Here is a 21,789-nt window from a genome sequence, read left to right as displayed (position 1 = left end):
ACACAGCAGATTAAGAGGTTTGTGGACTTGCATGTGCAAACCTGAAAAGTGCTTTCGTATTATAGCTGGGCCACAAGTTCTGAACCAGAGGAAATAGTCTTACTGTATGTTTGACACAAACCGCCTCAAAGCACATCATCATTAAAACCAGCGTGTTTCTTAATGGAATATGCATGTACTACACATGCTTTAATTGTGAGGTTTTTCTCTGCATTAATAATTGCAAACTGGAGATATATTTTTAACATGAACTATCAATTTTTTATGATGTCCTCTTCAGCATCAAACGCCCTGCAAACTCAACAGACTCCTAACTTTTTTACAGTTATACTTCATCTTGTACCTCTGAACATATGGCAAGTTTACGATGTTGTGAGAACTCAAGTGGCTGGCCTAAATGAAAAGAAAATGGAAAATTCATTTAGGAGAAAGCCCCAGGCTGAGCAAGCAATATATCACATTTATAATGAATGATTATGAGTGTCAAAGTTTTTAGGTTTCACATTTTCTAAGAAGTAGTTTAAAAAAAATAAATAAAAGTGTGGATCTGAACAGCACATTTGGCGTGTTCTTTTTTAAAGCCTGGGGTTTCAAAAACCAGTGCTCCTTTTACCTTTTGCTACGTGGATATGTGAATATTTTTTTAGCTGAAGAGATGTCATGGTTGGCGTTGGATGGGTGTAAATCCATTTTCCTCAATCACCGGCTCACCATTTGCTTACACTGGGCATAATGAATCATTAATTCACTGCTGTCACTTGCAGCCCACAGTCACTCTGAGCAGAATTAACTCTTGATCCAGCAGAGCAGAGAAGGAACAAAGAAGTGCAGGAGCATGAGCCTCTCTATATTTGTTTTATTCCAAACGGCGGACTGTGGATCCGTTTATGTGTTGACAGGATGGGTGTATAATAAGGCTGTTCCGCTGCACTCTCCGATGCGTGTTGTTTTGATTGTGTTTTGCATTTTTATGATTTTATTGTCGCTCATTATTCCCCGACCTCCTGTTCATCTGTGCTGCAGGTATTTTCAGACTTTGAACAACAGATGATTTTCTGTTCCACAGTGGGGAAAAAGGCATTACCATAGGTGCTAATTTGTTTTTTTTTCCCCCTTTTAAATAAAGTACCCTCTCAAACCATGAATAGGCTGCATTATAGGATAGTGGTTCCCAACCAGTGGTACTAGTACCCCAGGGGGTGCTTCTGCAGTTACCGGGGAGAATGTGATTTACGTCTTGCGATTTAGAGTGCATGAAAGCCAGTTAGCAAGCGAACAGGGAAGTAGAACAGTTAGCTTAAAGTAAGGGATAAACAATTTTTAGCTTAAATGAATGCATAAATTGTAAAACCACATTTCTTTTTTTTAAATAGACCACCAAGAACATAAGTGAAAGTATCTCTCAGATTATGTAGAGTGCGTTTTAATTAGTCTGGATTGCTATTCCAAAATCTCTCATTAATACCCATCAGAGTGTAGTTATTGTGGAGACAATAGCATGTACCTCAACATAATTATCTCTTCACTGTATAATAAATTGTGCCCCACATTTTAGGTCGTTGGCATCCCACTGGCCAATGACACAGCTACAAAATGAAATAAATCATAGACTGAAAGAAACACTTTGTAATTTTGTTAAAGGGCCTAAAGATAGCCTCAAATGACTTCCAGCTCACTGCTGATGCTTTTAGACTCATCTGTGTGCTCCATTGAGTGCATCTTTAAAGTTAATAATGCTTATGTTGTGGTGACATGTTTTTGAAAAGGAAAAAATTTAGAATTTCTGAAGATGACTGCAGGTAGCCTGGTTTTCTAAATATGTATTCCTTGGTTTTATTTTCACCAGCTGCAGGGCTCAGTTTCTAAATCTTTTTTTTTTCTTTCTTTCTGTTATCCCTTCTGTGGTCCTGAGGAGAATAACTGGTTTGCGGCTTGTCTCTTTCTCTGTCACCTCCTGTGGCAGAGGCTCAGCTGTTCTGTCCCCCCCTTCCAGTCACACAGGCACAGAGACACAGCCATTCTAATTGGTAATAACCCTTCAGCTGTCATAACTGTAGTTCACCGCAGCTTTTCTGAGAAAAGTGAAGAATACCTGTTTTTTCACCGGTTGCTCTGTGGTGGTTCCGTTAAAGTACAATCTCGAAGATCTCTGTTTCGTTCTCTTAGGCGGCATCTATGGCGATAAGCGGTAATTGCAGGTGGGTTTTTGAATCTCATTTTCACTTTCACTTGTTTTTGAAGTTTCATTGTCTGTAATATTGCTCTTTTCTTTGTTTGTTTGGCCATAGTAACCGTTTACTCGCAATGCTAGCAGAGACTGAAAAAAAGTTGAAGAGCGAGTCTGTTGCGTTAGCTCCGCCTACCCTCTCTGGCGCCCCAACTATGCTGGGTGATGGAAAACGGTCACTAACTGTGCACCACTTGTAATCTTTCCCAGTAATGTCGCCACAGACACCCAGTTCGTAATACTGCAAATGCAAAGGACTTTCATCTGTGGGTTATAGGCTCAAACACCATTGTATTATCTCATTTTGCGAAAGATAGTGACTTAAAGTTGCTGTAGGTAGGACTGTAAAGATCCAGGACTTAGCCAAAAAATGTGAACATCAACAACTTCTCAGTCCCTCCCCCCTTTCCGCTAAAGCCCAAAACGGTCTCCTAAGCCCCTCCACCCAAAAGGGAGAATGAATGCGTGTGCATGAGCAGTGATTGACATTCAGTTAGACACCCTACCTGGCCCTGATTGGTGCATCAGAACAGGGTGCGGTGAATTTTTGCAAATCGCACTACAGGCTGTAGGTGGTGCCAGAGGGATCAATTATGTTTTAAGCCCCCAACGTCGACTTCAAGGCAGCGCTGCGACCGTTGACTTTAAGGCACCTAACCCTAACCATTGCCTAAACCTAGTGCCTTCCAGGCAGCGCTGCCTGGAGGACAAAGTTGGGGAACACCAAACACCTGCCAGAGGAGCCTGATTTTTTTTTTTAATTACTTGCTTCGTCTTACATACTAAGTCTTACATACTGCACCTTTAACAGACATTTATGTAAATGAAAATCTTCGAGATAATTACTTTAACATAACTTCATTAATTCTGCACAGATACAGCTCAGATCTCTTCTTCGTCTCATTTTTCAATATGTTGTCTCAGTGAAGATCCTGGGTCTGCTCCTCACTGTTTATGGCTTGTTGTTTGTGCAGCATTAAAAGGTCAAACAGGACAAATAATTTGTGAAAAGGCAAACAAATGGCCCAAAGATGTTGTTCCCATGATTTCTAAAGGCAAGTTTTCACAACACTCGTAACCTATGGTTCGCTCTGAAGCGATTCCTTGAAAACACAAACACTTTTTAGCATTATGCATGTCGAATAACGGCCATGACATTAAAAATCACCCAGTGAGCCTCAGCGATGTGTGAGAAAAGACTTTGTCTTCATCTGTGTGTTTGTTTGTGTGAGACATACAGTGTGCTCTGATTTAAGAAACCAGGGGAGCGAGTTTTCATAATAAGTTTGTTCTCCTGATGTCGTTAGTGTCGACCTTTTGCCTACATTTTTCGCTTCTTTTTTTGGACAACAGAGTCCACAGGAAGTATTTCATGACTATTAGTGGTCTTTCAAGATGAAGATTAGAAATAGCTTTCGCCTGATGGAAGACCATCTTTATTTGAAAACCAAGAATATTCTCTTGTTGGTACTGGCGCTGAGACAATGCAGTTAAATTCCTTTGTGCATGAATAATTGTTTTTCTCCATTTGGGACATTGTAATATAGCCTTCTTTATTTTCTCATTCTTTTCGTGTCTCGACTCGACCTGAGCTAAACGAAATTGGAATGGAGTGCTGTGTTCGGGAGTCGGTGTTCTCCCATTTCTGATGACCGATGGCAGGAGAGAGATGAAAGGCCTAATGTAAAAAGCCATGCCTCTGCTTATTTTCCTCCCTACCTCCTCATAGCTTTTTTACCTCCTCACCTAAGCTGCAGTGCATCTTTTTACAGTCATGAAAGAATTCAAGGGGGTTCTGCAAGTGTTCATATACACACAGATGCATAGACACGCACACATATTCTACATCCTCTTCCTGTCATCCCTTCCAGCCTCCTACATTTTCACATTCCCACATTTCCCACTTTCTTTTCCAAGGTACAGTACACTTCATGGGTGAAACAACCCACGCAGCTTTAGGATTCTGAATACTTGTATGCTACTTTGTAGTATTTGTGGTGATAAAGCCCTAGATGATTGCTGGCTAAATGGGCTGAGGAATTTCCCTTTGTGCTGCAAAGATACAAATCATTTGTCAAGCAGGCTGCCTTCAATTATCAATCAAACACAATGCTAACAATTAACATGAACTTAAATGAAAAGCTTATTTGTACACCAGCTGGATTTCACACATTTAGAACAGTTTGTAAACAGGAATTAGGTTGTCCTTTGGTCATCTTGCTACCAGACACAGAGCTGGTGTTTATCTATTCCATGGTATTTCCCCTGCAGTTAAAGAGAGCAGATTTAATCTTTAAAATCTGCTCTTTTTGTTTGTGTTGCTCAGTTTGTGGTCCCATTTGTCCTAACAGTTGCATCCCATTTGTCCCCCCCGCCCCCATCCCGTGCCGTTCACACCTCCGTGCCTCACGCCTCCTCTTATGCTGTCGGCTCACATTCAGAGTAGCTCTAATTGCGTTTTTGGACAAGCGGCCCGGTTTCAAACGCTCCATGAGAGATAAAAGAAATTTTGAATTAAGACATCAAAGGGGCGCCCCCACACACTCACTCCATTACACTTCCACACTCACCAAAACATGATGAGATCCAATGAACAGCTAAGGTCAGTGTAGCTCCAAAGGGTTAATGATGTGGAGACCGTGCTCGGACTCTTAATTCACACTCTGGGCAGATATCTACCCTCAACCCATTCAAGTCTCATCCTTCCACTGATGCACTTTGCACCTTTTGAACAACCTGTTTACATAAAGCACTTTTATTTGAATACATTCATGTGGCTTGACTTAGATCTGTCATTATCTGACATGGTCTATTTCACCGGGGCCAATAGGCTGGTAATGGCAGCAGACATGAGGTAGGTGGCACAGCTAAATTCAGCAGTGGCATGGAGTATACTATAAGTAGGTATTAAATAGGTGGGTTATTCACAGTGAAGTGGCACACTTCCTTTCTTTATATCATTTCTCATATAGCTTTCTTAATGTAATTCCCTAATTATCTAAGAGTATATAATAACAGCTATGCTGCTTACTTGGACAGAGAAAATTATGTAACTATATTATACCCTGACATCCACTATATTTCTGCTTCTCTATTTTGGAAGTTAAGTGGGGGTATTTGGAGTATGCTGCTGTACACTCATACAGTATATAGAGATTTATATGAAGCTTTCATATCCGGCCCTACAAGACAAATTGTAATCCACTGACCTCCTCTGAGTGAAGTCAGCTAAACACAGGGAAGTGTGTCTGTGTGTGTGTGTGTTTGCCTACTCCAACCCATTGTTGACTGGCCCAGATGCAAATGCCAGGGAAAAGTCAATGTAACCTGTGGATGCTTATATTCAGTGTTACTCACCAAAACCTGTATACTTGGAACTTCTATCCATGAGGCCTTGTGTGTATTGTTGAATATTTCCTTTTTAAAGCTGATTTTTTGAATATTTAAATCCTCATTGTTTACATCCATCTTTGCCAGTTTGCCGTCTTCTTCTTCCTTACTTTTTGTTGTGGTACATTGCCACTCGTCTTTGCCTTTTACCGCCACCAACTGCCAATTATTGAAATAGCTTGAACTTTGCATGTGAGCATGTGTGTCCTCATACAGTACTTGTGCATGATGCAAACAAAGCGTGAACCCAGTTATAAATGTTTGTTCCATAGCACGACTAGTGGTCACAAACTCCACAGTGTACATTGTACACATTGTACAGTGTACAATTTGTTTGTCGGTGCTGTCACATACGTTTGACTCGAATTTAAAAGCTAAATCCATAATTCTGGGCCATATACATTTCAGCTAAATTCACATATAAATTATAACTGAAGAATTTCTCTTTATGACAATGACGAACACCTTCCAACAACGTTAATAACTTTGATTAAGTTGAGGTCTAGAGTTAGTATATATTAAAAGTGTCTAGTTAGCATGCATAGCAGGTTCCTTTTTAATTTTGGTGGTAGGGTGTCCTTTCTGTTTATATTTGGACTTTGAAGAGCTTGGCAACTGTCTAGTACTCGTGGAGTTTGTTTGTGAGGTCACAAAGACCTGTTGTGCCGCCAGTGTTGATGTCTGAAATGTCTGAAAGCGAAGATTTAATGAATCTTGAATCCGTCTTAAAATTGGCTGTGAAGGTAGAGACATTGTCTCTATGTGGAACTCTTTAGAAAGATGTCTCTTAAGAAATGTAAGAGGGCGAGAATGCTTTGCTTTTGGAAAAATTTCAAGGTCTCTGTTTTTCTCTTGTGTCTTGTTTCTTGGAAAGATTACATAAGTATATACAGCAAAGTGTTACAGATTGCTTTCAATGTTTGTAGCTCCTTGAAGCAGATGGCTTTTGTTCAAATGCATTACTGACAGATCTTAATGCCACTGGTCAAAGTTATAGTTTTTGTTTGGATAGTGAGACAAATATACTGTATATCTCAGTTCGTTGATTTTAAGAGGAAATGGCATTATTCTGTTCTAAGCATTTAAAAGTCAGATTGCATAGTCACCTTTATTTCAAACTATCCACACTCACTCTCTCTGTCTAATTTTCATCTTCACCCCTCATCTCTTTCCTTTCTTTACAGTCTCATGGGTTTCATAGTGGCTGCTTCTCTTCCATCTGTTTCCCAATCAATTTGGTCTCATTTCCTGCCAATTGGTCCACCTCCATGGGTTAAGGCTCATTTAACAGGAAGCATCGCATGTTGAGATCATCAGCTGTAGTTATGTTGATCAGTCTGTGATCTTCTCGGCATCACAGAAGCATGCCTGGAGTTTGGCCATTTGATTGAAGTTTTGTATATAGTGTGTGTGTGTGTGTGTGTGTGTGTGTGTGTGTGTGTGTGTGTGTGTGTGTATGCGTATTTGTGTGGCAGTGGCAGTGGCAGTTTTTTATCAGATGGCTCACAGATTTACTCATTTAACAATGTGAAGGTTTAATGAAGAAAACATTGTGCCTGTGGTCGGGTTGCTGTCAAAGTTTCTGTGGTTTATTGATGTAGGGGCATGGTTCTGGTGATGCACAATTGCAAAATGTGTTTGTTATGCAACTCAAAGACATGTACAGACAACTGACTGTAATATGCATACAGAGCACTGTCAGTTTAATTGTGGAATCGCTTGTTACTGTTTCAAAAAACAAACCATACTCCCAGTTCAGCAAATATGACTCTTTGTTACTTTATTGCCACTTTCTTAAACATTGTATAATCTGTTACCATCGTCATGCATTTGCTTAAGACTGGCGCCTGTCTAATCCCTGGTAATGTCCCACCCATACAGTATTTATTATCACTTATATTTATATTTCTGTTCGAGCTGCTGGTCTTAACTGAGCCCTATTCTTAAATTCATGTGGTTCTCTGAATACAACAGAAGGCTTTCAGAAAAAATGTAATCTGTCCTCACTGATGCGCCAGAAAGATATATTTTAAAGCTTTGGCTGGCAGAGTGGTGACTGAGTGTTGATCAGGAGAAAGCAGAGCAGTCCTGCTGGTCAGCGAGTTGCACTTAAACCTCTCCTATTTTACACGGGCTTCAGACACAGGAAAAATATGTGGACTTTTGGCAGCTTGGTTAAAGTCTTACTTTGGTTAAGCTGTTTCAGGCCTCTTTGATAGTCTGCAATTGAGTTTCCCGGCTGACATGCATAAACCAATTAACATAATATCCCTGTCCACCTTTGTGGCTGGAATGGTCTTTTAGCAGAATAATTCTCCACTGAGCAGTAGGTGTGACTGCAATGTGCTTCCTCTGCTTCACAGTAGCTCGTACATAGACACAGTGGACCCTGGTAGATAGTAGTATAACATGACATCTCAACTATACGTTGAAGCCCTTCTTTAGAGGCATATACTATGTATATAAGAATGCTGTCTTCATTGCAATTCAAGATTGATTAATCACACTAGATCCACACAATACAGAGCCATGGTGTCTGTCTGCTGCACATGAAGTTCCCGGTCTTATCAGTGGGAGCAGATGGAGAGCGTCCAAATGAGAGGCTCAGTCTGGCTCCATGTATGTCATAAGTAAGAGAATGACCTTGGCTGAATCTCAACTGCAGTTCAACCATAAGAAACACAAACTTTCTGTCCTTTTCCCTCTGTCTTTCTGTATGTCTCTCTCACGCACACAAACTGCCTTGCTCCTACACATTCCTGGATGCAGTGTTACAGCTGGAAACAATATACTCCTCTGCACCATCAATTCATCAAAAAAAGGCCATTTGTAAGACACTCTCTGAGGCACAGAGGCTCTTGCTGAGCCCTTTCAAGCAGGTGATCAGATACTAAGTCATTTGTAGCAATTACCCCAGTGGGATGAAGTATTTGCTGCAAGGTTAAGATGTTGAGGAGCAGACTCCGTAAACATTCTTCTTCAGCCTAAGCATTCAATGAAGTTTGAGTCCTATTTTTTATCATGCACCAACAGAACTTCCAGCTCTTAAATCAACCCGACACTGGGTATTTGAGTCATATAATATAAATCACAAAACACATTAATCAAGGGCAGTTTTTCTGTGTAGTTGTTCTCACTTTGCTGCACTAACAGGGAAGGATAAACAGTCAGTGAAAGGTGATATCAAGTATTTTCGGCCAGTAAATTTGAAGAGCTGTACTAGTAGATTTATACTGGACCAAAGCTAGGTGAGATAAGGGGCTCCATTTACTGTAGGAGTAAGAGAGAAGTGGGACTGTGAGTGAATGAAAGTTTAATGAGATTTGCTGTGTTTAATCTGCACAATCCAACCTATCATAATTTAGTTATTGCCACTGTGGATTATGTCTTTACCACTGTGGCTGTGTGCTGCAATGTTGGCCTGAGGAGGCTGAAGACTCCTGTGTTCCTCCTTTAATACACAGGGAGTCACCAGTTGGTTATTTTCACCTGGCAACAATACGTTTTACTGTTGCATAATGCATGCAGAGGTTTACCAGCTCATGGTAAGTTCATACTTAGCCTATTTATGACAGAAGTGCTTATTAAGTGGAGATGTACATGTATACATCAGACCAGCAAACAAATTGTAAAGTTGAGCTAAGTTGTTCTAAATATTTACACTCAGTAATTAGTAGGTGTAACTGTTAACTGAACCAAACAAACGTTAGCTTGCTAATATATGATCTGTTTAGAGATACAATGCAATACGGTCAACACATCTGACCAGACACTTGATAAAATGCTCTTTAAACAGAGAAGATTTGAAATGACATTTTACAAAAGTAACACAAAATACCTCAAATAACAAAACATTATGCCATTCATGTTTTATAATGAACAAAGTAACACCTGAATTTTAGAATTTTAGAATATATTGTTTTCCCCCTAAAACTGAAGTTTTGCTGTAGCACAGTTACTGCCTAAGATGCCTCCTAACCTACAAATACAGCAGATTTTTTTTTCTTCAGTGCAGGGAATTGTTGCAGTGTTTTGTGATTTGCCCTTGTGCCTACCAAATGCCTGGGGTATGGATGAATATTCTCACATGTAACAAAGGTTTTCTGATTAAACATTAGTTTCTTTTCCTATTGTAGTTGCATTTTGAAAATGAGCACTTCCAAGATTTTCTTCTTCAGAGTAATTCGCTGTGAGGCTTAGAACTAAAGCTTATATAATTACTTGACCTTTTATCTGTTACTTTAAAGCAGTGGCCTTCACATGTACTGTGTTTCAGATTGGTAATGAGCTATTGTACATTCACATTCACTCTCTATCTGGATAATTACCATTTCATATTATTGTGGGAAAAGCCCCCTAATTCATAGGGTATTTTATTCAAATTGACACTCAGATCAAGTAAGGTTGCAGATTTAAAGTGGAAACTTGAAAATGGTAATTTCCTTGTTCAGTCCTCCTTATGGCTCACTTGAGAACGCTTCTGCAGACTCAGTTAAAATGTGGAGCAGATAGGCCAAGTGAGGTCCATCTTGTTAGAATCCTTTTTATACAATGCAAGAAAACAGTTGTGGATTTTTATTTAAATTAGTTTGGTGAAAGTGTTTGTGTTACTAAAAAAAATGTGTCATTGCAAAGAGAATCCTCCTTGCCCTGAAATATCATCCAACCTCCCATTAAAAGAGCAACCTATTTCCTTGATGGACCTTTTAGGTGTAATTAGTAAGTGTAACATGAAAAGGAGAGTAGCGTGCTCATTTGTTTCTCAATACTCAAGGCGTTTGTGAATTGTTTAATTATCTGTACTGAGCTCTTGTCTTGTCTGCTCTGTCACCCTTTTTCATTTACCCATCCAAGCCAGCTATGACCATATTTAATAAATACTTTTTCAGTCTGGGAACTGCTCTATTACTTTTGATTATTTGTAATGGCAAGCTCATTTTTTGTTATACATTCATATTAGTCTCTTAAGACTTGAAGAAGATTTTAATGAGCTCTCATAAGGTCTGCTTCCTTAGCCCCTGGCTAGATCCAGCTATGTGCAGCAGGCAACTCTACTAGACCAAGACTATATAAGGCATGAACACTTCCCAAGATATAAAGACATGCCATTCTTCCCTTTGACAGTAGGGAATGGTAATTACACTACTCAAGTAGATCCTTGATTAAAACATATTGCACAAAGAAAGATTTTAACACTGCTGCGGATGGAAAGGTAGATTACTGAGAGCAATATGAGCTATTTGGCAGCAACACACATGGATATATATACAAATTAGTTCCTGACTAAAGACCTCTTCTTTGAGAGGCAAAATTTTTATTTTCTGCATCAAAAGAGTCATTTTGGCTTAAATTGTAGTAACATAGTGTCATGATCTTACTTATATGGTCTACCTGTTGAAGCGTGGCCTCCATTTCAAATGCTAAAAAAGTTAGTGTGCTATGTATAGGTGTTCCACTCCCTAATGTAGAAACATCCTCTCTCTTTTCCTCTCCTTCTCCATCTGCCCCCTTGCTCCCTGTCTGCCTCCCAGACGCCATGATCCGGCTGGAGGAGGACAACCGCACATCTCCAGTAGACAGCATGGACACCAAAAGGCACTCCGCTGAAAGGTGACCTGCAGACACTTCACCTCCCCAAAACATTTGGTGAGTTAAGAGTCAGAGAATCTTTTGTATTCACAAATGACACCACACACCCCCTCCCCCTGTCAACATTTGGCAGGATCTGCAGCTCCATGCCATTTTCTAATGATCATATTAGACATTTTAAATGAAGTCCTCTTAAACACAACACATTATCTATGTCTTTTTCTTGGCTTTTATCACCGCTACCTTGGGAAAGAAAAAGTTAAATGTGGAATATATTTCATCCCTGAAGCAGTGATTGACTCATCCATGCTTAAGAATTGACTTTTTTAACATTTGGCCTAAGTGGTGATAATCTTTCAAGCAAAAAGAAATTCTTAATTAAGGCTATGCCTTTTTCTTTAATTACTGCAGTCAGTGGTCTTTTATCTGAAATAACCTTCAATAGGATCAATATGCTTTTTCAGAAAATGCACCAGTTTATGCCTGTGTGTGTTGGTGAGCATTTGTGTGTGTGAAAACGAGACGGTGATGGGTAATGATCAGCCCTTAAATACTTAAATTGTCTTCTTGCATTTTTGTGTTTCATGATGACACGTCTAACTATTGCTACTCTAATTTCCACACTGAGGGAGTGATCACAAGGCTGTGTGTATATATATATATATATATGTATATATAAATACACAGTATATCTTAAAGAGTGGCAATATTCTGTGTTTGGTTTTCGTTTTCATTGACAGCATCACCAGACTTATTTTATAAAGAAAAAGAAAAACCTTGTCTCATCCATGAAGCCAGTACAGACCATTAAATTGTAAGTATCCATGTGAAAACATTGGTGGATCATGCTTGATCTTAATTTGGATGCACATTCCTGGCAGTTTGTTATTTGCATAAGCAAAGACCCATATAGGGAAGCAGTCGTCGGTAACGGGTGCAAACCATCTGTAACTTATTACCTGTGGAAACTATCTATCAGCGCACACAAGACGAAACAAAAATAAACAAACATAATAACGATAACAGCCTGACAACAATAGCCACAATACCAAAACACCAATTCTACTACCACTACTTCTACAGATAATAATAATAATAATAATAATAATAATAATAATAATAATAATAATACTGCAATACTGTGCAATGTGATCAGGGGCCTAGAGAAATAGCTTGGAATAATGTCAGTTGTGCTGCATACACTCATCATATGTGTGGTTTGATTTAAAATAAGAACCTTAGAAATGTTGTTGAAAGCATTGTATTAGCGCCACAGGAGAGGGGCAGTTCTTCAGCAACTGAAATGGATATGTGTGTTAGAGCCAGAATTGGAGAGGCTAGGATTTTGGTTGTACGGCATGAATTGCCACTAGTGACTTGGCAGCAGACCTACAGGCATCCAGGTTCTGTATTCCCGTGATTTACTCTCTAGTGTGCCAAAATGGTAACCTTATGGCTCCTGTATAGGGCAGATTTCAACTGGGGTAAAAACATAGTGCTATAAAAATGAAAATAGTAACTCCATACATCGTGAAGTTACTGTATGTTTTATTTATTAATCCATGGCCTCAAACTTATGGCTTATGAGTGGTCCTGCCTCACATAAAAAAAAACTTATAAAGCTATAACCTTGTTTGAAAGTAATAAAATTTGCCCCCAAGCCTAACAGGCATATGGCTGATTTTGTGTGTTCTGTGATAAAATATTACCCTCAACTCCTCTGAAAAGTTACTCTCAAATGGAGTAGCTTTTGGCGAGAGTGCCTTTTTATGGAAATCAGGTTTGCACTGAAGCTATGATTGATAGCCGACTTGCATTCATAGAGGACCTCAGGCTATAATCAATGCAATCTATGTAAGTGAAACTAACACCAAAAAAAAAATTAGCATCAGGCAAACATGAAAAATTGTATTAACTGGCCAAAGGCAAGGCTCATTTGTCATGGAAGAAACGGGGGCATATGTACAGTGTAAATACAGTTACTCCATACAAAGTTCAGGGGATTTACAGTATATCTGTGAGTGTGGGTACAACAGCAGTACTGGTTAAAAGCATTCAAGCATTGGATAAAATTCATTCAGCATGCATTTAATTTGGCTTCTCAGTAACAGGAGGCACAGACATGGTTACACAAGAGATGTGGGTGAGCACATTTGGGCGTGAGTGTAGGAAGGCTTAGATAAACCATTTCTGTCACCTAATTTCTTGAAATATGATTATCTGTCTGAAGTAATTTGTTTGTCCTACGTTTCTTCGATCTTATCAGTTTCAGCTGTTGGTTACAACGTTAGATTGTATTGGACTTTTACTATGTTTAGTGCAGATTGTAATTATTGATTCCAGGTTTAAAATGCTTTGAGGAATTTTGTTTATCTGAAACCCAAAATTGAAGGAACTTTAGGACATGTTCTTCATTGTTATTTTGATACTTAATGAAGTCTAGATTCTAGTTAGAAATTACAATAAATACATGACATTTTTGTCATTAAAAAAACTATTGTTTGCAGAAGAAGCTACTCCTAATTACTGCGTGGATCCAAAAGAATCATTCAGTTCAGAAAACGCTCTTACATCTATCTCAAGCAGAAATTACGAATCATTTTTAAAGATCTCATTCTGCAATTCTGCAACAGGGATGTGAAAGTAATCTCTAAATTGTGCAAAAATTAATCAACTCCTTATTTTTTACTTATTATGTAGGCTAGACTTAGATGTTGAACATTTTACATATTAATCATAACTACATACAGAATTTTTGCATATACTCCACTTTTTAAAGCAACAAGCTACAATATTCTGTCAGTCTCTGTCATAATCTGCCGGCTGTTTCTTGCTGGATATCCTAACCGTGTCTGTCAAATTGAACTTGACTTGTTGAGGGATATGAGCGGTTGAACCAACGGTGAGTTAGGATGAATAAAACCAGTCCAGTGGGACTTCATCAGCGGGGTTCTGCATAATGATACTTTAAACATTATAAAAACCTATTAAGTATTCAGCTGCAGTTCTCAGGGGCTCATACTTGCAATTACAGAACAATCCTTGACAAAGTTAGGAAATCTCTGATATAACAAGTGCAAATACACACACACACACACACACACACACACCACTAAAGTGATTTTTAAACCACTGCAAAGTTTGGTTTCTGTCTCTTTAAAAACTCTCCAGCTGTGCCAAATTAGTATCTCAGTCTTCATTAATAGTTTTTCAATTTCAGCTAAAAGTGTGTAAGCAGTTGTCAATGATGTTTGTTTTTTAAGAATGCACTAATCATGTTTTTTTGACACAAATCCTGATCCAAGTCATTACATATTTAGTAATTATCCATCTGTAATACCAGAGTTGATAATTTTATGTTTACATAACACAGCAGCACATTGAATACTAAATTAGATTAGACTAAATTAGTAAAACAGCTTAAATATGTTTGACAGAACCATTTTTTATACACTTTATTTCAATATGCTTTCTCCACATGTTTCTACACTTACTCAACATTTGTTCATCAGTAAAAACACTTAAATAAGAATTGATACAGATAAAAGATATTTTGAATAACGTAAGTTTCTGGGCTGCTTTGCTCTGTATAGTGTTACTGTAATAGTAGAGCATCTGTTTGGAGCTGTTGGGTCAGGGAGGTTTGGACAGGATTTGGACAGCCTCTCTGTCCACAGCAAGTTCAAATACAGTTTTTAACCAATTGCAGCACTTGAAAAGCATGGTACTTGTGCAAAATGTTGCTGAAATTGAGGCAACGTGACTTTTTTTTAACCTCTACTCTCTCTGCGGTCAGTGTGTCTATATTTCTTCATTGAAATGGTGGCTGCTGTACATTTTCTCTGTCATTCTCTTGTTCATTAATCAGACTGTATTTTTGCAATAGTTAGAGTGTTTTTACAGAGCACAATACAACATTTTAACAGCTGTGCAATGGATTACAATGAAAACAGGATCTGATTTAGATTAGCCTTTATACAGCTGTTAGTGATTAGTAATTAGCTAAGTGACTATTTGATGATCTTACTGATCGGTTTGTGACATTTCATTCTTGTGAAGAATAATGTATTCACTTGTTGCATAGTGTAAATAGCGTACTTTATATTAGAGGTTGGACATCGCTTTGATTTCCAGCAATTGTAAAATTGAACAAGGATTATTGTAATAATTATATTTTCATAGTGTGGAACATCTGGCAATTTATGAATCTATATTTGTTACCTTCCATATTGCACAACCCTTTAGCCAAGTCCCTTTCCTACACTTTACCAGCTCATCCATTGACCGCTTTGTCCAGATGCAGCTCTGGATCAAATTGCTGCCTATTTCTGTCAATAGGTTTGCTCCAAAGCAATCTTTTTTTTCTGTGATCCAGTTGTCCTGCTGCAAAAAGCTGGCCCTATTCTTAGCATTAGTCCTCTATACCTTTCGTGTACTTGTCCTATAATGTTTGGGCACTTATTATGCCTTTCGAGTGCATCTTTTTAATTTCATCACTTGTTTGAACCGTAAGCTCTGTACTCCTACCCATGCTGCTGCTATGTGACTTGGAAATTTCAAAGTGTTTTCCTGTACAAAGCCAAACTACTAAGACTCTTTTTCTAACCTCTCCTACATATTTAACTTAGATATTTCTGTCTCGTAAAACTGCATTAGCCAAAGGAAACATACGTTGTTTATCACCACACCTTTATCTAAGAAATTGTATAAACTGTGTACCCTCTGTCCCCTGTAACTATTCTTCTGCCTTATCTCCTAAATATGATCTTTCTTGTCTACAGCTGCATCATAGCACCACATCATAAGATTTTTCTTAAGCTCTAATGATGTAGGTGTTCCTATTTTATCTTTTGCCGTTCCTGCTTGCCAGGTCTTAATGTGTTTTTAGCTTCCATCTGCAGGTCAAGTATTGTTCAATTTGTGTATGGGAACCTTTTTAGTACATGGAAGTGGGGCAACAGCCTTTTCCACACCCAACACCCACTATTATGTTGCGATTATTACATCAATGTCCTTACATTATGTCCATAGTGAAAGCTAAAGGGGAAATTACGTGCTTTGCTTATCTGAACTTGTTGTGGAGAACACCTACACATTCAACAATACTTTACACTACTTTTATTTCTTTTTCATCACCTCCCTTCTCTTTTTTTTCATTTTCCCCCTCCCCAGAAATCTCCTTGTTTTATTATCCTTCCTACTTCAGCTGCCAGAACACACAGTCCCATACCTGCTGGAGACAGTGTCCAGATGCATCTCTCCAACTTTTCTCCTTTGGCATACATTTTTATGTGGTGGCTTTAGATTCATGCAGCTCTTCAGTCAACCCGCTGACACGTAGACATGTTATTCTGCGGACGTGGACTGCACTGGTGGAAACAGTGCAATAGTCTAACCTCAGTCTGTACATGTTTGCAATATTCAATACAAACACGAGGCCCTAAAGGAATTTTAATGTATACCTGCTACACATTGCCTTCTGTTTGCTATAATGGATTTAGCTGTTGTTTTTACGGGTTATGTTCACACAATGAAATATTGTGACTGGCAACATAACTTGGGAACTAAAAGCATTCATACTAGAGGATGGATACCCGAACCGAGCCAGTCGGGACCCGACGGTACCCAACGGGCTGTGTCGTGTTCGGACAGATATTTAGAAATGATGTTCGGGTTTGGGTCGGTCTCAGTCACATCAGCGCGATGAGGCATTGAACATTTTTAATTCAAAAAAGCTTATTATGTAGTTGCACGCCTGTGTTAACGTGCACTTGTTTCCCCGTGTGTGCTGATGCACTCATCTGTTGACATATCCGAATGCCTTCCTACAGTTGCTTAATAAAAGCGGGCTTTCCACACAAACAAACGCTATGTGTCATTCGTATGAGAAAAAAAACAAGATTTTAACTGTGTCAGGCTTGGGTCGGGCTCGGACATAAATATCGTAATGCCTGTTGGGCTCGGGCCGGGTTCGGTTACTGCTCTGTCGGACGTGGGCAGGGCTCGACCAGAAAAATGCGGCCTAGTCCGCACTTGTAATTCATACCACAATACACTACCAAAACTATCTATATTATCTAGCTTCTTTACGTAACAACAGGATGTCATTTTAGTCTAAATTACCCATTTAATAAGCTCTCTAGTTTTCATTTTGTTTAGTACAAGCAGGACACATTATGGAATACTTGTTAGGGCACTACACTCAAATACACATAGAAAAACATGTTTTAAAGCAGTCCCTTTAAAGACAAATGCATGGTATAGTCACTTAATTAAATTATATTAGCTCAGGGCGACTCTATCACACTAAAAGTGGTGTTTTAGCAGTAAAAGTTATTGACTAGAACAAGGGAGCACAAGCAGGTCTTACACAATTCCAAGCAGCAGCTTATTGTTTAACGGAGACAAAAGGCCTTTTAGTCAGTGGTTTTTAGGCTTTTTAATTCTGTTTCTTGATCTTGAGTTTAATTTGCCAATCTATCTGCTTCAGTTTAATTAAGAATAACATCGCTGGTGTTTCGGATCGATAAAACTGAAGGAAATAAAACATGAGAAATTGAATAGTAGCAGTATGGCTCTGTGGATGGCAGTGCTGGTTGGTTGGTTGGTCCCACCACTTCGGTCCAGACTGAAATATTTCAATAACTATTGTGAACTGCCATGAATTTCAGACATTCACAGTCTCCAGGATTAGTCCTAATGACTTTGATGTTCCCTCACCTTTTCCTCTTGCAGCACCATGATCTTGAAATGTCTCAACAACTATGAAATATAGTATTGCCATAAGATTGGGTCTAAACATGCATGTCCCCCTTGAGCGCAATCTCCATTATTTTGGTTTATGACCAATTACCTACAGACCAAAATCTCAACTCTACTCTGTGTTTAGTGCTAATTAACAAATGTTAGCATTCTACAATAACTAAGAGGGTGAGCATGGTAAGCATTACTTTTTATTTCAAGCATGTTAACATGCGTATGTTAAGTGCTGAACTAAACTGTGTAAACCACAGATACACAAATAAAGAGGAGTAGGACCCGGCAAATTATATTAGATTTATCTGAGTTTGTGGTTTCATTATAATCCACACAATTTCACCAGTTCAGTGGCAAAAGACCAAAAAGGAAGACCCTCAAAAGGTAGATTAGCAGGTTTCAGACAGGCATGTTTGTCATCTTTCCAAATATGAATTTCTTCCACCCTCTCTCAAAATATTTAAGTCCACCAGTAACCTTGAAAAGGAGCATACACACTTTATTCCGTTGTCTTTTAGCCTTCTGTCATACTAGTTTAGTATTTGGTTTACACAACCCCTCAGGAATGTTTCCTTTTCAAAGTCAATGATAGAAATCACGGCTTGCGTCATAATGGTATGGTGATAAATTGGTAAACTGTATCTACCGAACACTGTATCATAGGTCTGTATCATTTTTATGGTGAATTATTACAGCTTCCGCATTCACAAGCAAACCAAACAAAACACAGGGGACGTCATGGTTTTGACATATAAGTCAAAGCCAGTAAAACATACTCATTAGTGAAGCTTTTGACTCATCTTTCCTATTCATTGTTTTATTCGTCTGTGTGGGAAATTCTGTAATATTTTTTGCTCCACCTGTTTCTGAGCTGAAACATAATGTATCCTTATCTCAAAACACAGATATCTGTTCATTGTACTTTCCTAACTCTCTCCTTGGTTGTTCCCTCACTCTCTTACACCACCATCCTCCCACTCCTCTCTTACTTATGCTCCCTTTATTTTTCTTTCACCAGGCCATCCATTATAGGTAGGGTGTCATTTAGAAGCTGGTCCTGGTGTAATACATTGTTTGCGGTATAAATCACAGATACGGCTTCTGTTTGATAAAGACTGCTTATAAAACAAGGGTACATCTGTCCTATGTGGACCCTTTCTCTGCTGCTGTGCTGCTCTGAACTGAAATGAATTTTTAGGTCAAGGTGGCCAAGGATCTGAATTGATGATTCTGGCTTTAATTAGTATAGCCTGTTTTAGTGATATCAACAATTCTTTACAGGCTATGCTAATCTGTGCCAGAATCAGCAATGCAATTTGGACGGATGCATTTCTCCATGGCGTACATTAAGGCTGTTTATTCCACTGTTGTCGTTCCTTGAATTTCTTTTTTTATTTATTACTGGTTTTGAGTCAATGCTTTGAAATATAACAGAGCAAAAAATACTTCCTCAAGATGGATGGAGCTTGATAAAGGCAGTCTTGTCATGGTGCCGGCCTGCAGACAGGATATAATTTGTAATTACCAGAATGAAAAATATGAGTACAGTAGTTCTGTGTCTTATGTGCTGCAATCAAGTGGCCTTTTCTGAGACATCCACTGGGCAACAACTTGATGAGTGTAAATGTCAAGGATGATGTCATTGTTGTTGGATGAGGTGGATTGATGGTGTCTAAAAGTATGGACAACACTGCCTCCAGTAGCTGCTGCCATGTTCTGTTGGTGTGATTTTAATTAACCTACACTCTCAAAGGTGCCTAACCTGTAGAACTGTAATGTAATAGCATGCCAGGCCTTTCAAAGAAGCCATTATCTCTGCAGAAGCTCGTTTGACCTCTACAATGATAAATGTATAATGCTTTGTCCTGTTCTTAATACACATGGAGAACATATTATCAAAAGCTTGATAAAGTGTAATTCTATTGTTTTCATGTTTTGTTTTATTTTGAAGTATTTTGAACAATCTGTTTCAAGTTGTAAGCCTTAAGATTTGTATTGTTGTCATCATCGCCATTACACTCATTAGTTACCTCGCAATTTAGTGATTTGCATTGTCAATGACCGATTCAAATGGCGTGCATATGCCAAGGGATTCACAGAAAGCGATGCATGCATGTACTGGAAAAAAATTTGATGATATGATGATATAATCTGTAAGAGCAGATCATTTGTTCCCAGGCATGTTGAAAACGAAAACATATTTGGTTCGATAAGTGTAGCACAGATTTATCACATTTTCATCATAACTAAACAGAAAAGCTGCTCACAGTGCGTTTTCTGCCCCCGGTAATTGATAAATGTGTCTTTTTGAATTGAACTGGGACTTGAAATTCTAACTTGCCAAATCAACCAGAACTGAACATTTAAGAATTAAAACTTTACGTTTTTTACTCCTGGCTTTTGATTACATACTAATGTGATTATACATATTTGTAACTAAACACAATTTATATAAACTAAAATGTTTTGTGCCTGTCGCTCACAACTTATAAATGGTGCTTTAACTCTGGGAAAATTGTTCCTTTGTGTAACTTGACTGCTACAGGGGTAGAGCATAGTGGGCATCTGAGTAATAATGAGACACAGGTAAGCTGGCAGTAAACCAGGGCTCTCAGGGACTGCCATTCTGCTGTGGCCTTTGATTGGCAGGGGAGAAAATGGCACCAGCATCTGGAGGCACTTGGATCAGGCCCTGATAAAAAATGCAGACACACCAAGACGGACGGATATACACATGTGAACACACGCACTTTTGCACACATGCATGGAGTGTGACTGGCCTCGCACAAACCCTCCCTCTGCTTTGTCTGGCTCCAAGCAGGAATATCAATCCACCTGTGTAAGCTTCACTTTGAAGCAAGCGAGAGAGGAAATGTGCTCTTATTAACATAATCACCCCTGGAGCTTTTCTCATGTACGTCCTTTAAAGCTTAATGTTTTAAGGAATTTGCCATTAGTCATTATTTAGCTTTCAAGAGGCACATGATTAAGTTCTGCTGTCTCTTCATCTCTCTCTCACGCACACAATTTACTCTGAATTTGAAACATGCTTCAGACTCATGGTGATGGATTTTGGTATCTGGTATATTAGTCTACTGCCCACTGTGTCATGTTATCTGCATCTATATTGATGAATCATCTGTCTTTATGGCAGACAGCAGTTCACTTGCACGTTTAAGATTCCATCCATCTTGTCCAGCAGTGTTTAAAACACTAATGTGGCTGTTTAAATCAGACCCACAAAGCATTCAGCTTTACAGAAAACCAATGAGTGCACTACCCCTGTTACATCAGCATAGGCCCAATCATGGTTAATGCTCTCAATTATTTATTCCCCACTCTGGCTTTAATCCATGTCTGTCTTTTGTCTCCTCAATCAGCTCATCAATAGAAATAATCTTTTTTAAAGTTTTAATATCTCTTGATTATTAAGGTAATGTAACTTTTGGAAAAAAGTAATTGGTATGTGTTCCCTACTGCTCATATATGTCTTAATACCAAGCAAAACAGATTTTCTTCTATATATAATATATATAAAATGCGGTAAACATGATGTATGGATAGACCATTGTAATTGTAATAGCTTGCATATGTATGTGACATTTCAGACTAATACCGTCCTCCTCATTCTGTTCCCTTTAATCCACCGGTCAGTGATAGACGCTGTTTAACCTTGCTGATAACATCCTAGCTGAGTCCTGCACATCAGCAGAGAGAAAGGGTACTGAGTAAAGTGCAGAGCCCCCTGAGGTCACCTCTCCACAGTGTTATACTCCAGAGCACCAGGCTCCTCCATTTAGCAAAGTAATTTGACTCATTACCTCCAT

General features: G+C 38.7%; 1 protein-coding gene across 1 annotated transcript in view; it reads left to right on the top strand.

The window, feature by feature from the left end:
- Positions 1–21,789, top strand: part of chrm3a (cholinergic receptor, muscarinic 3a) — a 76,717-nt gene that overhangs the window by 16,152 nt on the left and 38,776 nt on the right. The window contains exon 2 of the mRNA XM_028603563.1: positions 11,149–11,263. The gene's annotated coding sequence lies outside the window, so the exon portion shown is untranslated. The remainder of the gene's footprint in view (positions 1–11,148; positions 11,264–21,789) is intronic.

The sequence above is a fragment of the Perca flavescens genome, chromosome 17 (assembly GCF_004354835.1).
Source record: "Perca flavescens isolate YP-PL-M2 chromosome 17, PFLA_1.0, whole genome shotgun sequence".
NCBI classification, from domain to species: domain Eukaryota; kingdom Metazoa; phylum Chordata; class Actinopteri; order Perciformes; family Percidae; genus Perca; species Perca flavescens.
The sequence above is the reverse complement of the archived record's forward strand: the minus strand, read 5'-3'. Positions and strand labels throughout refer to the sequence as shown.